Raw genomic sequence first — 20,081 nt, 5'->3', positions numbered from 1 at the left:
GGTTTAAAATGTATTAATGTGTCAATACTGGGAAAGATGTCCAATCTTAAAATATATCTTCTTTACTAAGAAAGCCAGGGTTAGCTAACATGTCCTTGCATTCCTAAGAACAATTTAACACATTTTGGGGGAGAAGAGAAAGGTAAAAGCCTGTTTCTGGAGACAGAGATGCCTCCCTCTCAGGCCATAAATCTGGGCCTGTGTTTGGAGACAGAGATGTCTCCCCCTTTAGGCCATAAATTCGGCTGGAGAGATAACAGAAGCAGATCCGGGGTTGGAGATAAGGGGTAACATGATCTCCAAAAATCAGAGGGACCTGCTGGACTTAGACAGGATAAAAACTCAGTAAACTGGAGTTCTTTGGCATTTTCATTCAGATTGCCCCCCTGTGCCCCTCTGCAGCACAGGGCTGTAACTATCTCTATATTTCTATCTTTTTAATAAACTTCTTTAAATCTGCAGCAGCTGTCCAAGCGATGAATACTTATTCTTAGCTTAGGACAAGAATCCATGGTTTTTCTATTTGTCTGTCTGTCTGTATGGGGGGGGGGATTACTTCTCCACACACACAACACACACCTCCCCCCCCACAACCTATTCCCGCAACATATTTCATTCGTGCATATCTGAACTCTCAAAGGCCAAAAAAGTAAGCATACATTTTCTGAGCAATGGAAACTTATTAAATGAGGAAAAGGTACTTTTGAAGCTCCTTAAGTAGTACGCAATTGTTGATTTAATACAAAAAGTGGCAGAAAGCTAACTCTAAACTAGCATAGCCGGTCCTGGTGGTGCACATTTGTAATCCCAGCATTTGGGAGGCTGGGACAGGAGAATCACAGTTCACATACAGCTTGGTGTAGCTTGGTGGTAGAATGCCCGGGGTTCCATCCCCAGTACTGCCAAAAAAAAAAAAAAGAGTAAATAAAATAAAGTAGCATATGGCCGGGCGTGGTGGCGCACGCTTGTAATCTCAGTACTTGGGAAGCTGAGACAGGAGGATCCTGCATGTTTGAAGCCAGTCTCAGCTACTTAGTGAGGCTCTTAGCAATTTAATGAGACCCTATTTCCAAATAAAATATAAAATAGTTCTAGAAGTGTAGCCTGGCGGTAGAAAGCCCCTGAGTTCCATCCCCAAAACCACAAAATAAATAAATAAATAGATAAATAAACTAGCATACATTAACATATACGCATAAAAATGTATGACTTACTCAACTTTGGGCTAAGGTAATTGCTAAACTGATAAATAATAATAATAATAATAATATTATTATTATTATTATTATTATTATTATTATTATTATTATTTTGCGGTACTGGGGATGGAACCCAGGGATATTGTACCTCTGAGCTGCCCCCAGCCCTATTTTTCAATTCTTTTCTTTATCTCTCTCTCTCTCTCTCTCTCTCTCTCTCTCTCTCTCTCTCTCTCTTTTTGAGGTAAGGACGGTGGAACCTGATAAGTCAGGTTCCCCCACGTGACCCTGCAGGGGACAGTAGGCGGACCCCGGAAGCCATAGAATCCGGGCGCCCGGACATCCCAGGCATTGCAAGGCTCCAGATGTCCCGAGAGAATCAGCGTTTCCACGCTGTTAGCCCCACTCCCCCAACCCACCCGCCTAACACACAGACGCTCCTCTCCCACCGCGTGTGGCTCAGCTATCCCACCGGGACTCTGGTGACTCTCCCTATGGGGGCGTCTGTCCCTTCCCCCACGGCCGGCTGACTTCAGCTTTTCTGATACATCGGCTGGTGTATACCTCCTTCGCGACTCCCTAGCTCAATTTTCAACACTTCAAAATCCAGAGACATTGTACCTCCAAGCTATATGCCCAGCCCTAGATTTTAGTCTTGTTTTTTGTTTTGCTTTGTTTTGCTTTTGTTTTGAAACAGCGTCTCACTGGGTTTCAAAGGGCCTTGTTAAGTAGCTGAGGCTGTCCAGGAACCGCGATCCTCAGGTCTCCTCCTCTTGAATGCTGGGATTACAAGCGTGCACCACCGTGCCCGGTGATAAATTATTTTTATTACAAAAAATTCTGGTTGGACACGGTGGCACATACTGTAATCCCAGTACTCGGGAGGCTGAGATCAGGAGGATCACAGTTTCCAGCACAGCCTTAGCAACATAATGAGACCAACAACAATTCAGTGAAACCTTGTTTCCAAACAAAAAATAAAAGGGCTAGAGGTGCAGCTCTGAGGTAAGAGAGAAGGAAGGGAGGAATGAGATTCAGGTGTGTGTGTGTGTGTGTGTGTGTGTGTGTGTGTGTGTGTGTGTGTGTGTGTGTTGCTAGGGACTGAACCCAGGAGCTTTCTACCTCAAAGCTACACTTCCAGCCCTTTTGTGTTTTGTTTGGACACAGGGTTTCACTAGGTTGTTGTCCATCTCACTATATTGCTAAAGCTTTCCTGGAAACTGATCCTTCTGTCTCAGTCTCTCAAGTAGACTACAGGCGTGTGCCATCACACTCAGCTAGCAATTCAGTCTAAAAAGATAATCGCAGCAGAAGTTGTTATGGCTTTTCATACTGTGTATCCTCGTGTCTTTCAGCTCAATTGTTTGAACATACTACTAATGGAAGCTTTCTGGTTGTAAAATAACAAACGTATTTTCAAATGCTAGGATAAAATCTACTGCCAAAATAAAGTGGTAAGACACTGGGTATGGTGGCACACACCTGTTATCCCTGTATTGGGAGACTGATACAGGAGGGTAGCAGGTTCAAGGACAACCTCAGCAAGTAGTGAGACTTTCACCAACCTAGGGCAAACCCATTTCAAAATAAAAATAAAAAATTAAGGTTGGGGGTGTACTTGAGGTAGAATGCCCCTCAGTTTAATCTCCAGTACCACAAAAAATAAAAACAAAAAAAGTGATAGCAATTCCATTTAACTTTTCAGAGATTATCACATATCTACACACCTTACTTTATATGTCATGGTACACTACACAAAAAGTTTTCCTTTGTGCAAATATTTTGCTCATGAAAAAAGCGGAATCTGTTCCAGATGAGACTTGAAAAACAATAGCAAATTTTTGCCACAACTTTCATTGGGTTAGCAGTTAATGAGAACATTTTTACTGCTTTTAATGGAGAGAGAGCAAATAAAACTTTTAGTGGATGTTTGCATAAAGGTACAAACAATGTTTATTCAAAGTTGGAAGCAAAGCATGAGTGATTTTATAGAAAGTGGTGTCAGTTGTCTTGCTAGATTCTACATCATGCTTTACAAATAACAGTTGCCATACATTGAGTTTGAAGCAATCATTAATAAGCAATTGTTACCTACTTCTACTGTTACTATGTTTTAACTGAGAAATTATAGGATTTTATTTATTTATTTGTCCCGGGGGTTGAACCCAGGGGACTCTCCTGCTGAGCTACACACACCCCTAGCCCAATTTTGTTTTTTATTTTTTTTGTTTTGTTTTGTTTTTTTGGTGGTACTGGGGGTGGAACCCAGAGGCTTTCTACCTCCAGGCTATACTCCCAGACTTATTTTATATTTTATTTGGAAACAGGGTCTCACTAAGTTGCTGACAGCCTCACTATGTAGTTGAGGCTGGCTTCGAACCTGTGCGATCCTCCTGTCTCAGCCTCCCAAGAGCAGGGATTACAAGTGTGCGCCACTACACCCATCTTATTTTTTATTTTGAAATAGGATCTTGTTAAATTGCTGAGGCCAACAGCAATCATAAGATTTTTTTTTTTTTTTTTTTTTTTTTTTTTTGGTGGTACAGGAGATGGAACCCAGGGGCCTTCTACCTCTGGACTACACTCCCAGACCTATTTTATATTTTATTTGGAAACAGAGTCTCACTAAGTTGCTGAGAACCTCACTCAGTAGCTGAGGCTGGCTTTGAACCTGTGCTATCCTCCTGTCCCAGCCTCCCAAGTACTGGGATTACAAGCGTGCACCACCGTGCCTAGCTGCAATTGTAAGAATTTAATCATTTTTTGGCATTCAGAATTTTTTTCTTTCACAATCGAAAACACGTTGGCAATCTTTAACAAATGCAGTTGAGCAAAATCTTCCATTATTTTGAAGAACAGTTCAATCTGAAGAAAAGGCTCCTCCAACTCTTGACTTTTAAATGATCCATCGAATGAAGCCTACTTATTTCTTGTTCATAGTTTTCAATGTCAATTTAGTAACAGGATTATGCAAATCGAAAGAGCCAAGAGCATTATTGGAGGATTCTTGCTAAAAGTATAAAATAGCTGGGTGCGGTGGCACACCCCTGCCATCCTAGTACTTGGCAGGCTGAGACAGGAGAATCATAGGTTCAAAGTTAGCAACTTAGTGAGACCCTGTTTCCAAATAAAAAATAAAATAGGGCTGTTGCAGGAAAACTAGGTCCCCAGAGTCAGGAGACAGAGACTAGAATTGGAAGTAGGTTGGTTTTTCTTTCTTTCTTTTTTAAAATACTTTTATTGGTGCATTGTAGTCTCATATCATAATGTAACTCACAGTAATGGTGACGTACATGCACCCGGCACTTTCCATGGCTTCCTCCCCGCACCCCCTTCCCCCTTACAGATATTGAGACTGGCATTGGTGTTCTCACATATGCACATGCTATCAGCCATTCCTCCATTGATCCTCCCTCTTCCCCCACACAACCCTAGACCACATTCCTCCATCCACTGAAGCTTGTCTGCCATTATTTAAAATCCCTCTTGTATCCCGATTACTTCCTAGGTCACACACACAGCATTTTGCCATTTGAGCAACACCCTCAGCCCTATTTTTTTTTTTTTTTTTTTTTTTTGGTGGTACTGGGGTTCCTGGAAGCCCTTCTACCTCCGGGCTACACTCCCAGACCTATTTTTACATTTTTTTTATTTGGAAACAGGGTCTCCTAAGCCAGCGCGTGCGGCTGGCTTCGAACCTGCGCGATCCTCCTGTCTCTGCCTCCCAAGCGCGGGGATTACAAGCGTGCGCCACCACGCCCGGCTCAGCCCTATTTTTTATTCTTTATTTTGAAACAGGGTCTCACTGAGTTGCAAAGGGCCTCACTAATTACCCCAGGCTGTCTACAAACTGCGATCCTCCTGTCTCCGTCTCCCAAATGCTGGGATTACAAGTGTGCACCACCAAACCCAGCTTAATTTTATTTATTTTTTGTTGGCGAATAATACTCGCATATGTTTATGGGGTAAAATGTGATGTTCCAGTACACATTCTCATTGTTCAATGAGCAAATAAGGCTAATTAACATATCGGTCACATCCAGTACCTACTATTTCTTTCTTTCGTTTTTTTTTCTTGAGAATTTATTTGCTTGCTTTAATAGCTTACAGATTGAGAACAAAGGTTTACTTCTACAAACAATGACTTTAAAATTGGGGATCTTTCCACTATCTTGCCACTGAACTTTGGAACCTAGTTAAACGATGCTTAGATTTTTAAACAACATGGGAAAAGAACCATTTTAATACATTCTTTCCAACTTTGTGAATTTAGAAAGAATGCTCTTGTTGAATTTTCTCATTTACATACTATCTTGGGGGCTTTTTTTGTTGGATTTCTTTTTTTTAATAAATTTTTATTGGTACATTGTAGTCATACATCTTAATGGGATTAAAAAAAAAACAACTTGTAGAGATATACATGCACACATCACCCAATCAGCCCTTACCCTAACGCCTTCTCCTCCCTCCAACCCATTCTTGGCTTCCTGATTGACTGTTTAAGTACATCATGTGCTTTAAAGAGTATCCTTCTCCCCCCTCCCATCCCCTGAGATAAGTCACCTTAATTGTTCCTCTAGAGGATCCCTTCTTCATCTGGAGTTCCTCCTGTTACCCATTTCTCCCTAGTTTTCACGCATTAGGAAAAGTATCTGATTTCTTATTTTTTGTGACATTTCACTGTATATGCCATAATTTTGTTCTCCCTCATGTCTGGCAAAATTCTATTGTATGCACAGCCCATAGTTTTGAAATCCACTCATCCGCTGAAGGACACCTTGGCTGGGTCCACAGTTTGGCAATGGTGAACTGCGCGGCTATGAACATGGTTGCTCATGCATTAGTTTGGTAGTTTGGTTCTCATTCTTTTTGATAGATACCCAGAGGTGGTATTGCTGGATCATATGGTAAGTTCATTTTCCTTCTGCTGAGGATCTTCCATACTGTTTTCCAAAGTGGTTGCATTAATTTGCAATCCCACCAACAATGTATTAGAGCTTCTATTTCGCCACATCTAATCAATTACAGTTTCTTTCTTCCTTGGAAGTCCTTCTTTTAATTTCCATACTTATTCCCATTTACTGAAATCCTGAAAGCCAGAAGATGAGTAACTTTGAGAAGATGATCCACTCACAACCAATTTTTTTTAGAGGTCACTTGGATCTGGGAATCTGCTGAGAGATGAGGTGAGGCAGCGGCAGCTTCTAGTGCTTCCTGGCCACATGGTTGCAGGAACCCAGTGGCCCTTTGCTGTGGAGCAGGTCCTGGTTCCAGGCCTGCTGCACAACAGGCCTCAGGCCTGGCCTCACTAGCTACGGGCCCAGCCTTGCTGGCTCCAGAACCGGCCTCGCCGCACGGCAGCCTCTGGTCCCTGTCACCATGGGCAGAACATCTACAGAGGTTCCCATTTTCTCTTCCATATTATTATTATTATTATTATTGTTGTTGTTGTTGTTGTTGTTATTAATTATTATTATTATTATTGTAGGAGAAAATAGCACATGTCATTTGCAGAAGCTGGGAGCCCGATTCCCTAGCAGCAATAGATTTTTATCTCCCCACCAAAAGTGGAGGCCCACAGCCTCACCATGGAGAGTGGGTTCTGCTGCTCCAAGCACACCCTGGCCCGCAGCACAGTGCAGAGGAGCACAGCAGCCATGAGCGCTGAGGTCTCCTGAGACAACCAGCACAGCGAGCTGGCCCGGCCATATGGGCAGGACTCTCTCTGACTATCCCTGGACATTTTTCTTATATAGTTTGTTATCCAGAATTCCTGAACATGTGTGGCAGGAGCAGTCTACTTTCGGGGAGATTTCTTCAAAAAATTCAAGGTGGATTGGATTGGATCTGTCTGCCTCTCCTGAATACAGGCCACTGCCGCTGCCACCTTCTTGGTCTCTCTTAGAGTATACTGTTGTTAAGAATTCCTGTGCAAGTGTGGCAGGAGCAGTCTACTTTCTGATCTCTTCTGGGATACCACTCCAAAAATCACTTTTCTTGCCAGGTGTGGTGGCGCACACTTGTAATCCCCACACTTGGGAGGCTGAGACAGGAGGATCACACAGGTTTGAAGCCAGCCTCAGCTACTTAGTGAGGTTCTCAGCAACTTAGTGAGACCCTGTTTCCAAATAAAATATAAAATAGGTCTGGGAGCATAGCCCAGAGGTAGAAAGGCTCTGGGTTCCACTCCTAGAACCACCAAAAAAAAAAAAAAAAAAAAAGAATCACTTTTCTTGCAGTGGCAGGTGCTTCTAATGCCACCATTTCCCACTCTCTCTGCTATATTTCAGATAGGAAGTCATGACTGGAGATGTCTCCGTATGTTGTCCCAATCAGCTATTAACCCAAAATCTGTTGTCCAGGGTTTCTCAGAGGGGTGCATGTCCTATTAGACTGCTGTCAACCATCACAGCTGTGGCTGTGGTTGCCACTGAGGCCACAGCTGCTGCCATCTTCCTCACTCTTCAATATTTCTTAATAAAAGAAAACAGTACCTGTCTTTTGCAGAAGTTGGGGGCCCAGGTACTTAGCAGCCATGGGTTTTTATCTCCCTGCCAAGAGCGGAGGCCCACAGCTTCACCCGGGAGAGCAGGTTCTGCTGCTACAAGTGCACCCCAGTTGCCTTCGCGGTGCAGAGGAGTGTGTCAGCCAGGAGCGCCTTTGTCTTCGGGGACGTGCAGCCGACCAGGCTATGTGGGCCTCCCTCTGACATGCCCTGAACTTTCATATATATATATATATATATATATATATATATATATATATACACATAGTATGTTTTCCAGAGTTTCTGAGCATGTGGGGCAGATGCAGTCTACTTTCGGGGAGATTTCCTCAAAAGTTCAGGGTGGATTAGATTGACTCTGTCTGCCTCTCCCAAATACTGGCCGCTGCTTCCATCTTGGTTCTCCTCCCGAGCATTTTTCTTACATAGTATGTTGTCCAGAATTCCTGAGCATGTGGGGCAGGAACAGTCTATTTTCGGGGAGATTTCTCCAACAGTTCAAGGCAGGTTGGATTGGATCTGTCTGCCTCTCCCAAATACTGGCCACCGCCGCCGCCATCTTGGTCCATCTCGGAAGTAGGTTTCTTTATTCACTAGTGAAGGCTCATCAAGCAATGCTTCAGATCTGAGCACCGATCACTGAACATCACCGAACATATGAGCTCTTTCATGCAGCTGGTTACCTATTGTTGAGAGGGGAGGGGTACACATGAGATGTGTGTTTCCTAGCTTAAGCGTAATGACAGAAGCAGACCAAGCCATTAATCATTATACTGTTTATATTTTCATCACTGCTGTGTGTGTGTGTGTGTGTGTGTGTGTGTGTGTGTGTGTGTAGCCAAGAAGTAAAATGCCACTGGGTGTGGTGGCTCACGCTTGTAATACCAGTACTTGAGAGGCTGAAACGGGAGGATGGCAGGTTCATGGCCAGTCTCAGCTACTTAGTGAGGCTCTTTACAACTTAGTGAGACCCTGTTTTAAAATAAAGAATAAACAATAAGACTGGATGTGTAGTTTTGAGATAGAATGACCCTGGGGTCTGATCCTCAGTAATGCGCAAAAAAAAAAAAAAAAAAAAAAGGAAAGGAAAAAGAAAAAGAAAAAAAAAGAAAGCTGGGCACAGTGATGTATGCTTATAATCCCAGTACTTGGGAGGCTGAGATAGGATAATCACAAGTTTGCAGCCAGCCTCAGCTACTTAGTGAAGCCTTCTGCAACTTAGTGAGATCCTGTTTCAAAATAAAGAATAAAAAAAAATAGGGCTGGAGATGTATCTCAGATATAGAATGTCCCTGGGTTCAATCCCCAGTATGGAAAAAAAAAAAAGAAGAAGAAAGGAAATAAAAAGAAAAAAAAAGAAGTAAAATGCCCCTGAATTCAATTCCCAGCAAACAAAACACAAAGTCCTAATAATAATAATAGTGATTCTTTAATGAGGGCTTATTCTGTACCTGGCCCTATCCTAAATGCCTTCATTGTATTAAATACATCATCTACTCCTCCCCAAGGTGACTATTTATTATAATAATAGTGTATACAATAAGGTAGACATTATTCTTTCTGTTTTATGGATGAAGCGATTATGGCACAAGGGAACTGGGTAACTTACCAGAGGTTGCATGACACAGTGGTGGGGCTGGGACCCAAAGCCAGGCGCTGCAGCTCGGGAGTCCTCCCGAGCACATCCTCCTGTGGCTCTCTCGGGCCTCTGCCCCGCCTCCCGCCTCCCTAAGGTGAAACACTTAATGTTTGAACCATGCAAACAGGCAGTTTATTATATTATTTTTCCCTCGTGATGGAGCCTAACATAGCTAAATTTGTTCCCATTTTTCCCCTTTTACTTTCTCTTTTCTCTTTCTTTCTCTCTCTCTCTTTCATTCTTTCTCTTTTTTCTTTTTTCCTTTCTATTTTGATACTGAAGATTGAACCCAGGGGCATTCTACGACCAAGCTACACCTCCAGCCCTTTTTATTTTTTTTTAATTTTGAAACAGGATTTTTCTAAGTTGTCAAAGGTCTCACCCAATTGCTGAAGATCTTGCCTCGTTTCTAAGGCTGGCCTCAAACCTGTGAACCCCCCCCCGCCCCCGCCGTCTCAGCCTCCAAGTACTAGGATGATGTGCCATCACACCCAGCTTCATTTCCCCTCTAAAAAGGATGCTGAAATAGCCAAGTGGTGGAAGCAACCCAAGATCCATCTACAGATGAAGGGATGAACAAAACGTGGCAGGAAAAAGCAAGACTAGGGTGATGACAGAAAGTTCAGAGCCGGGCGTGCGGTTTATGCTTGTAATCCCAGTACTTGGAAGACTGAGAAAGGAGGATCGCAGGTTTGCAGCCAACCTCAGCTACTTAGTGAGGCTCTCTGCAACCGAGTGAGACTCTATTTCAAGACAAAGATGCTTGAGTTGAGACACTTTTCTTCACCTTTCTGTGCCTCAGCTTCCTCGGCTATCAGGGGGATGATAACAGTAACTGTTTCTGAAAGCTTTGTCGGGATTAAATGGGCTTTCACTTCTGAGCATTGCATTTGGAATTGTGCCTTATATGTGGCAAGTACTCAATAAATATCAGTGAGTACTAAATTAAACCTATGAAGTCACTCCTTTGGGCCGGGCGTGGTGAGGCATGTTTGTAATCCCTGCGCTTGGGAGGCAGAGACAGGAGGATCGCGCAGGTTCGAAGCCAGCTGCGCTGGCTTAAGAGACCCTGTTTCCAAAAATAAAATAGGTCTGGGAGTGTAGCCCGGAGGTAGAAGGGCTTCCAGGAACCCCAGTACCACCAAAAAAAAAAAAAAAAGAAAGAAGAAGAAAGAAAGAAAGAAAGAAAGAAATCACTCCTTTGCCATTTTTCAAAGTTAAAACTATTAAATATTAGCAAATTCATAGGATTAACCTAATATTGCTATTATCATCCTCCCACCCAAAAGTTAAATTCAGTCCAGCAACCAAAAACAATTAATGTTTTTGTTATTGTTTCTAGAAAAATGTCAAAGAAGCCGGGTAAGGTGGTGCAAGCCTATAATCCTAGTGATGGGGATTGATGGGGATTGAGCCTATATTGTTAATGAGAGGTGTATTAATTATTTTAAGAACAAATTTTCATACTTAGGCAGAACAATAAAATCCTTTTCTCAGATGCGTATGGTGGCACACACTTATAATCTCAGCATTTGTGAGGCTGAGACAGAAGGATCACGGTTCAGGGACAGCCTCAGTTACTTAGTGAGGCTCTCTACAACTTAGTGAGACCCTGTTTCAAAATAAAAATGAAAAATAGGGCTGGGGTTATAGCTCGGAGGTCGAATGCCTCTGGGTTCCATCCTCAGTACTGAAAACGAAAACAAAACAAAAACCAAACCAGGGCTGGGAGCTAGGCAAGGTGGTGCACGCTTATAATCACAGTATTTGTGAGGCTGAGACAAGAGGATTGCAGGTTCTTGGCCAGCCTCAGCAATTTAGTGAGGCCTCTACAAGTTAGTGAGACTTTGTTTCAAAATAAAGAATAAAAATTAGGGCTGGGAGCCAGCGTGGTTGCACATGCTTGTAATCCTAGCATTTGGGAGGCTGAGAGAGGAGGATCATGGTTCAAGGACAGCCTCAGCTGCTACTTAGTGAGGCCCTCTGCAACTTAGTGAGACCCTGTTTCAAAATAAAAAATAAAAAACAGGGCAGGGGTTGGAGCTTGGAGATTGAATGCCCTGGGTTTCATTCCCAGACAAATAAATAAATAAATAAATAAATAAATAAATAGAATAAATAGGATAAATATAAGGTTGGGGTATAGCTCAAAGGTAGAATGCCCCTGGGTCCCATTCCCAGTACTGAAAATAAATAAATAAATAAATAAATAAATAAATAAATAAATAAATACAGACAGACAGACAGACAGACAAGGGGTATAGTTCAGAGGTAGAACGCCAATGAGGTTCATTCTCCAGTAACACATACACACATATAATAAAATAATATATTGATGCCTCCTGTTGAGTTTAAGAAAAAGGATAAGGCCGACCCCTTGGACAGCCTCTGTGGGCCCTTCCTTCCCAGTCAAGCCCCCTCACTGCCCATTGTGGGTGCCACTCTACAAATGCCTATACTTGGGAAGTTGAAACAGAAGGATCGCAGGTTTGAGGGCTGGTGATGTAACTCAGTGATAGAGCATCCTTGGGTTCACTGCTGAGTACTACTACAGGTAACCAAATACTCCTTTGCTCTTTATCGCCCCCTCCCTGCCCCAACTATCCAGAAAATCCCTTTATTTCAAAGATATACTCGAAGTTCCAGTGTATGAATATACAAAATACAATTCTTTCTGGTCATCAGTTTTGAGTTTAAACCCCAAAGAGCAAGGCTTCTCCCATTTCCTTTCAAAATGTAGTGCCAAGGAACTGAGCTATTTCCGGAGTCTCAAGGGCAATTATTCCAGCATAATTTGCATACCCACAATACACTGCAAACAGTGCAAGTATTTTCATGAAAATAACATTTATTTTTTACTCAAAATTTAGAAACCATAAAACAATTTTCCACAGCATTCCTCAGATAAGTATTTGCAAGCAGTAACATTTTAGATAGAAAGTCACCACTAGTGAACTAGGAATTGCAGTTACTCCAGGCATGAATTACAGGCTTTCAGAGGTATACTCTGGTTTCTCTTCAGATCGTACAAATCTTTCGCCTTTTACTAAAGATTTCCGTGGAGAGGAACAATTCTGAGTCTTAAACCAATTTTTTGAGGTCTTGCTTTTGAGCAAGACTGTCTTATATTGTTTAAAAGAAGTGATAAGCAGTTATATAAGCTTATGGTTCTAGTACTATGTCAGCACCACAAGAATAAAGTTAGGTTTCTTGTCCATGGCTATTTTCATATTTACTTTGCACTCACACGAAAACACTTTTTCTTCTGGTATTGTGAATTTAATTCAGGGGCATTCTACCTCTGTACCACACCCCCAGCCATAGTTTTTATTTATTTTGAAACAGGCTCTGAGTTGCCAGAGTGGTCAAGACTGGCTCAAGTATTGGGATCAGAGAGCCAGGTGTGGTGCACATGCTTGTGCAGTTCAAAGACAGCCTCAGCTGTTTAGTGAGGCCCTCTTGCAAAGAAGAAGAAGAAGAGGAGGAGGAGGAGGAGGAGGAGGAGGAAGATAAGGCTGGAGGTGTAACTTGGAAGTAGAATGCTCCTGGGTTCCATCCCCATTACTGAAAAAATAAATAAATAAAAATTAATAATACATAAGTTAATTACTTTTTTGTGTGGTACCAGGGAGTAGAACCCAGGAGCTTTTCTACCTTGGAGCTACACTCCCAGACCTATTTTATACTTTATTTGGAAACAGGGTCTCACTAAGTTGCTGAGAGCCTCACTAAATAGCTGAGGCTGGCTTTGAACCTGCGCGATCCTCCTGTCTCAGCCTCCCAAGCACTGCTATTACAAGTGTGCACCACCAAGCCCGGCCCCAATTAATTACATTTTTAAAAGGGCGGGCAATGTGGTAAAGTATCCCTGGGTTCAATTCCCAGTACCTCTCCCCACACACAAAAGTTCTGGAAATTGGCCACACAACATTGCAAATATTATGTGCATATGTTTTTTGTTTTGTTTTTTGTGGGTTTGGGGCTGGAACCCAGAGAGAGGCATTTGACCTCCGAGCTACAACCTCTGCCCCATTTTTTTATTTTTAAAACAGCGTCTCAGTGAATTGCGAAGGGCTTCACTAAGCAGCTGAGGCTGTCTGTGAACCGCGATCCTCCGGTCTCAGCCTCCTGAATGCTGGGATTGCAAGCGTGCGCCAAAGAAGCAAATTCTGCCTTAACCTCCTCAAGCATCTTCCCTCTCCTCTCCTCCGAGAAGCTGGTTTCTGGTGGGTTTGGAGTGTTTTTGAGATGAGAGGCAACTGAGAAACCACAGGGAGGCATTTGCAGGGGAAGGACTAAGAGAAAGTGGCAACAGGAGAGAAGACAATGGCGGTGAATTGGAAGGAGGACAAGGCAGACCCACTTCGGCTGTCTATGTGGCTAGGTTTTTAGTTGAAAGTTAAGAATGAGGAGTACGAGCCCGGCGTGTGGCACAGGCCTGTAATTTCAGTACTTGAGAGGCTGAGACAGGAGGATCGCAAGTTCGAGGACAGCCTTAAGCAAGTAGTCTCTCAACACCCTAGTGAGACCCTGTTTCAAAATAAAATAAAATAGGGCTGGGGGGTGTAGCTCAGGGGTAGAATGCCCTAGTACAAAGAGCGAGAGAGCGAGAGCGAGAGAGAAATCGTGTGCACACAGTGAGAAAGGCTTCCTGATAAGTATAAATGAGAGGAGGAACTGAGGATGCAGCTCAGTGATAGCCTGCCCAGCATGTGTCAAGCCATGGGCTCCATTTCCAGTACTGCCAAAACAAATAAAGTAATAGGGAAGGAGATTTTTTTTTGTGTGTGTGTGGTACTGTGGATTGAACCCAAGGGCATTCTACCTCTGAGCTATACCCTCAGTCCTATTTTTTTATTCGTTATTTTATTTATTTTTTATTTTTTATTTATTTATTTTTGTGTGTGTGGTGGTGCTGGAGGTGGAACCCAGAGGCTTTCTACCTCCGGGCTATACTCCCAGACCCATTTTATATTTTATTTGGAAACAGGGTCTCACTAAGTTGCTGAGAGCTTCACTAAGTAGCTGAGGCTGGCTTCGAACCTGCATGATCCTCCTGTCTCAGCCTCCCAAGCGCGGGGATTACAAGCGTGCGCCACCATGCCCAGCTTTATTCGTTATTTTAAAAACACAGTCTCACTAAGTTGTGGAGGGCCTTACTGAATAGCTGAGGCTGTAGGTGAACCCACGATCCTCCTTTCTCAGTTTCCCAAGTACTGGGATTACAAGTGTGGGCCACTACACCCAGCGGGAAGTATAATTTTAAAAGGTGCTCTGAGTTTTGACTTGTATTCTCCTTGACACGTGTGTGTGTGTGTGTGTGTGTGTGTGTGTGTGTGTGTGTGTGTGTTACTGGTGATTGAACCCAGGGGCATTCTACCTCTGCTATCCTCCCAGCCTTTTTTTTTGTTGTTTTGAAACAGGGTCTCGCTGTGTTACTATCTCACCAAGTTGCTAAGGTTGGTCTCAAACCTGCAATCCTCTGTTTCAGCCTCTCAACTACTAGTGCAATGGTTTGAGATGTTGCTGTGGGTTCTTGTTCTTAGCTAGTTTGTTTGTTTGTTTGTTTATTTATTTATTTATTTATTTATTTATTTATTTATTTATTGTCGTACTGGGGATGGAACCCAGGGGCTTTCCACCTCTGGGCTATATTCTCAGACCTATTTTATACTTTATTTGGAAACAGGGTCTCACTAAGTTGCTGAGAGCCTCACTAAGTAGCTGAGGCTGGCTTTGAACCTGTGCGATCCTCCTGTCTCAGCCTCCCGAGCGCGGGGATTACAAGCGTGCGCCACCAGCCTGGCTCTTAGCTAGTTTAGAAAAAATAGCCAGAACTGCACTGCTGCACACTTAAGCAAAGCTTTATTATTACAAAAGTAATAACTTACCATTTGATCCAGCAATATCACTTCTGAGTATGTACCCCAAAGAAAGGAAACTAAACTACCAAACTAAAACATGCGTATCCATGTTCATAGTTGCACAGTTCCCCATTGCCAAGCTATGGAACCAGCCAAGATGTCCATCAACAGATGAATGGATTACAAAACTGTGGGGTATGTACACAGTGGAATTTTACTCAGCCATAAAGAAAAACACAATTACATCATTTACAGGGAAATGGAGGGAACTGGAGGACATTATGCTAAGTGAGGTTAGTCAGACACAAAAAATCAAGAAATCAGATGCTTTCCCTAATATGCAAAAGTTAGGGAGAAATGGGTAACAGGAGGACCTCCAGATGAAGAAGGAGATCCTATAGATGAGCAAATAAGGCGACCCAACTGAGCTGATGGGAGGAGAGAAGAGGGAAACTCTCTAAAGCACATGATGTACTTTTTTTTTTCTCTTTTTGCGGGTCTGGGGATGGAACCCAGGGGGCATTCGATCTCCGAGCTATACCCACTGCCCTATTTTTTATTCTCTATTTTGAAATCGGGTCTCACTCAGTTATGGAGGGCCTCACTAGCTGAGGCTGTCCGCGAACCGCCATCCTCCTGTTTCAGCCTCCCAAATGCCAGGGTTACAAGCGTGCGCCACTACACCCGGCTTACATGATGTACTTAAACAAACGTATCAAAGTCAGTCACTAAGCCAAGCATGGGAAGGACAGATGGGGAGGGAATGGGGTGGGGATTGGGTAAGGGCTAATTGGGTGGTGTGTGCATGTATGTCTCCACCATCTTTTATCCCATTAAGATATATGACTACAGCCGGGCGTGGTGGCACACATTTGTAATCCCCGCACTTGGGAGGCTGAGACAGGAGGATCGTGCAGGTTTGAAGCCAGCCTCAGCTACTTAGTGAGGCTCTCAGCAACTTAGTGAGACCCTGCTTCCAAATAAAGTATAAAATAGGTCTGGGAGTGTAGCCCAGAGGTAGAAAAGCCCCTGGGTTTCACCCCTAGTACCACCAAAAAAAAAAAAAAAAAAAAAAAAAGATATATGACTACATTGCACCAATAAAAAATTTTTTAAAAAAAGAACCAGGGCAGACCAAAATAGAATCCCACATAGGCCTTTCTGATTAGTCCCCAGTCCCTCTGACTCCAGTGCCTCCAGGCTTAACAGAGACCCTGCAATGGCTCCCCCAGAAAGGGCAACTCAGAGCAATTGAATTGGCTCAGTTTCAGCCCCATGAAGTCACTCTCCTGCAAAGATCTGCATGCAGGTAGATGGGGGTTAGGACTTCATTGTGAAACATCTGGAATCCTCATGCTGAGATAAGATTTCTGACTGAACTTAAAAACAGACAAGCAGCCAGGCATGGTGGTGCACGCTTGTAATCCCAGCATTTGGGAGACTGAGACAGGAGGATCGGGGTTTGGAGACAGCCTCAGCAACTCAGTGAGACCCTGTTTCAAAGTAAAAAATAAAAAGTAGGGCTGGGGGTGTAGCTTGGAGGTAGGATGCCCTTGGGTTGTTCCATCCCCAGTACTACCAAAAAAAAAAAAAAATCCATACCAATACTGAGGCCAAAGAACAAGTCCCTTGCTGTGATTTGGATCCAGAATGTCCCCCAAAACTCATGTTAAAAGTTCAGTCCCCAGCCGGGCGTGGTGGTACACACTTGTAATCTCAGCATTCTGGAGGCTGAGACAGGAGGATCGCGGTTCAGAGACCGCCTCAGCTACTATTGAGGCCCTCCGCAACTTAGTGAGACCGTTTCAAAATAAAAAATAAAAAGTAGGGCAGGGGGTAGAGCTTGTAGGTCGAAAGCCCCTGGGTTCCATCTCCAGACCCGCAAAAACAAACAAACAAACAAACAAACGAAACAAAAACACAAAAACACTTCAGTCCCCTAAGTAGCCAAGTTCAGAGGTGGGCCTTTAGACAATGATTGGATTATGGACCTAGCTGGAGGAAGCAAATCACCAGGGACATGCCCTGAAGAGTTTATCCTATTACTAGGCTTGTGCTCACTAGCTCTTGTGCTAGCACTCTCTCCCTCTCCCTCTCCCTCCCTTCCCCCCTCTCTTTCCCCCTCCCCCTTTCCCCCTTCCCTCCCCTCCCCTCCCCCTATCTCCCCTCCCCTTCCCTCCCCTCCCCTCCCCCTACCTCCCCTTCCCTCTCCTCCCCTCCCCCTATCTCCCCTCCCCTCCCCTCCCCTCCCCCTCCCCTCCCATCTCCCCTTCCCCTCCCCTCCCCCTCCCCCTATCTCCCCTTCCCCTCCCCTCCCCCTCTCCCTATCTCCCCTCCCCTCCCCCTCCCCTATCTCCCCTTCTCCTCCCCTCCCCCTCTCCCTATCTCCCCTCCCCTCCCCCTCCCCCTATCTCCCCTCCCCTCCCCTCCCCCTCCCCCTCCCCTCCCATCTCCCCTTCCCCTCCCCTCCCCCTCTCCTTATCTCCCCTCCCCTCCCCCTCTCCCTATCTCCCCTCCCCTCCCCCTATCTCCCCTCCCCTCCCCCTCTCCCTATCTCCCCTCCCCTCCCCCTCTCCTTATCTCCCCTCCCCTCCCCCTCTCCCTATCTTCCCTCCCTTCCCTCCTCCTCCCCCCTTCCCCTCTCCCTATCTCCTCTCTCTCTCTCCTCTCTCCTCTCCTCTAAGTTATTCTTGACAGGCCTACTGCTCACAGCAAGGCAAAGCTAACATGTTACAAACTATAAAGGAAGCAGCTCAACTGTCCCTGGTCTCATCAGGGTCTCAACAGATGCTCTGATCAGCTGGTCTGGAGCTGCAGCTGAGCCCAAGGACATGTGAGCCCCTGGACTCTCTGCAGCAAGCAGAGTCAAGGGAACTGCAGCCAGTGCTGAGGAAGGCCCTGTCGTCAAGGACACAAAGCCAGGGCTCCTTTGGCCTTTTGCTGCTGGAGGAGACCTAGGCTGAATCTGGAGGTCCTGCGCTTAGTCCAGAATAGCCCAGACTATGAGACACATCCGTGGACTCTGAGCCCCATTTTTCTCATCTATAAAATGGTGACAGTCGTTTCCACCTATTAAGAGGGACCATATAGCTGGGCATGGTGGTGTATGCCTGTAATCCCAGTACTTGGGAAACTGAGACAAGAGGATCCCAGGATTAAGAACAGCCTCAGTGACTTAAACAGGCTCTCAGCAACCTAGCGAGACCCTGTTTCAAAACAAAAATAAAAAGGACGGGGTGCAGCTTAGAGAGAGTGCCCCTGGGTTCAATCTCTAGCAACACACACACACACACACACACACACACACACACACACACGCATGCACACGCATGCATGCACGCAGACATGCACATGGGCGCACACACACATTATAGTAAACCTACCCATATGGGGTAAATGAAATAATGCAGGCCAAGTTTCTGGCCACTGGTGTATATACAAATATACTGTGTATATAGGGTATGTTCCCATGTCTCTAAAATAACAGTGTAAGCATAATCATAAAAAAAAATTTTAGAATGTTCTCTACATTGTTAGCAATGGTTACTTTGGTGTGGGCAATTGGGCAGGTTCCTCCCTTTTTCTCTAGTAATACACTGCTGCAAAACTGATCTTAAAACAAATATATAAAAAGCCCACTTAAATTTTAAAAAACAAGTTAGCTGAGCCTGGTGGTGCAGGCCTGTAATCCCAGTATTTGGGAGGCTAAAACGAGAGGTTGCAGGTTTGAGGCCAGCCTCAGCAATTTAGCTAGCCTCTCGGCAACTTGGAGACCCTGTTTCAAAATAAAATTTAAAAAATAGGGCTGTGGGTGTAGCTCAGAAGTAGAATGCCTCTGGGCTCAATTCCCAATACCAAAAAATGAAAAAAAAAAAAAAATGTAAACCAGGCGTGGTGGCGCACGTTTGTAATCCCAGCATTCGGGAGGCTGAGACCTGGAGGATGGCGGTTCGCGGACAGCCTCAGCTACTTAGTGAGGCCCTCTGCAACTCAGTGAGACCCGGTTTCAAAATAAAGAATAAAAAGTAGGGCAGGGGGTGTGGCTCAGAGGTCGAATGCCCCTGGGTTCCATCCCCCACTCCGCAAAAAAAAAAAAAAAAGTAATAGCTAGGCCAATAAAGAGCATCCACAGTTCTCCCCGCGCCCCGCCCGCCGGGCAGAGTCCGCGGCCCCGAGCCAGCGCGCGCCGCCGCCTCCCGCGTGACCCGCGCACGTGACCGCGGCCGCGCGCGCCGCCGCCGCCCCGCGACCGCGCAAGGGCGAGCGGGTCCAGGCCGCGTCCCGAACCCGCGCCCGCGAGGCAGCCGCACGGCCCGGGCGGCCCGGACAGCGAGCCACACGTAATACGGGCGGGGGGCTCGGGTCGCAGCGCGGCCTGCCCTCCACACACACCGCGGTGCCGGGGCCAGACGTCTAGCCTCTAGCCTCGATCGTGCTTTGGGGGAAACTGAGGACCAGGCAGGGCGGCGGGAAGAGGAACACACCTCCCCTGGCAGAGAGCCGCGACCCCTGCCTGCTCTGGGACGTCTTTGGGGTAGAATATCCAGCCTGTCTGGCGGTAGGGTTGCGGGCAGGGGGCCGAGTGGAGCTAGGTAATAATCGCCAACATGTTGAATCCTGTGTGGTTTAAAATCGGCGAAGGAGGTACGACTGTCCCACTTTTACAGGAGGAAACGGGCTCAGAGAGCCCGGCTGCTGATGAGGTCCTGCTCTTGGTCTATGGGGGAAGCTCAGATTAGAACCCAGTCCGACCCTCAGTGGGGTCTCCCGGCGGGTGGCAGAGGCGCTCGGCCCAGCCCCGTAGCTCCTCTAAATTGACAGGCAGGGCCTTATTTCTTTGCACAGCTCGGGAAGAAGGATGTTTGTTGCTAGGT

This window comes from Muscardinus avellanarius (assembly GCF_963383645.1).
Source record: "Muscardinus avellanarius genome assembly, chromosome: 1".
Classification (NCBI taxonomy): Eukaryota; Metazoa; Chordata; class Mammalia; order Rodentia; family Gliridae; genus Muscardinus; species Muscardinus avellanarius.
This window is presented reverse-complemented; position numbering follows the sequence as displayed.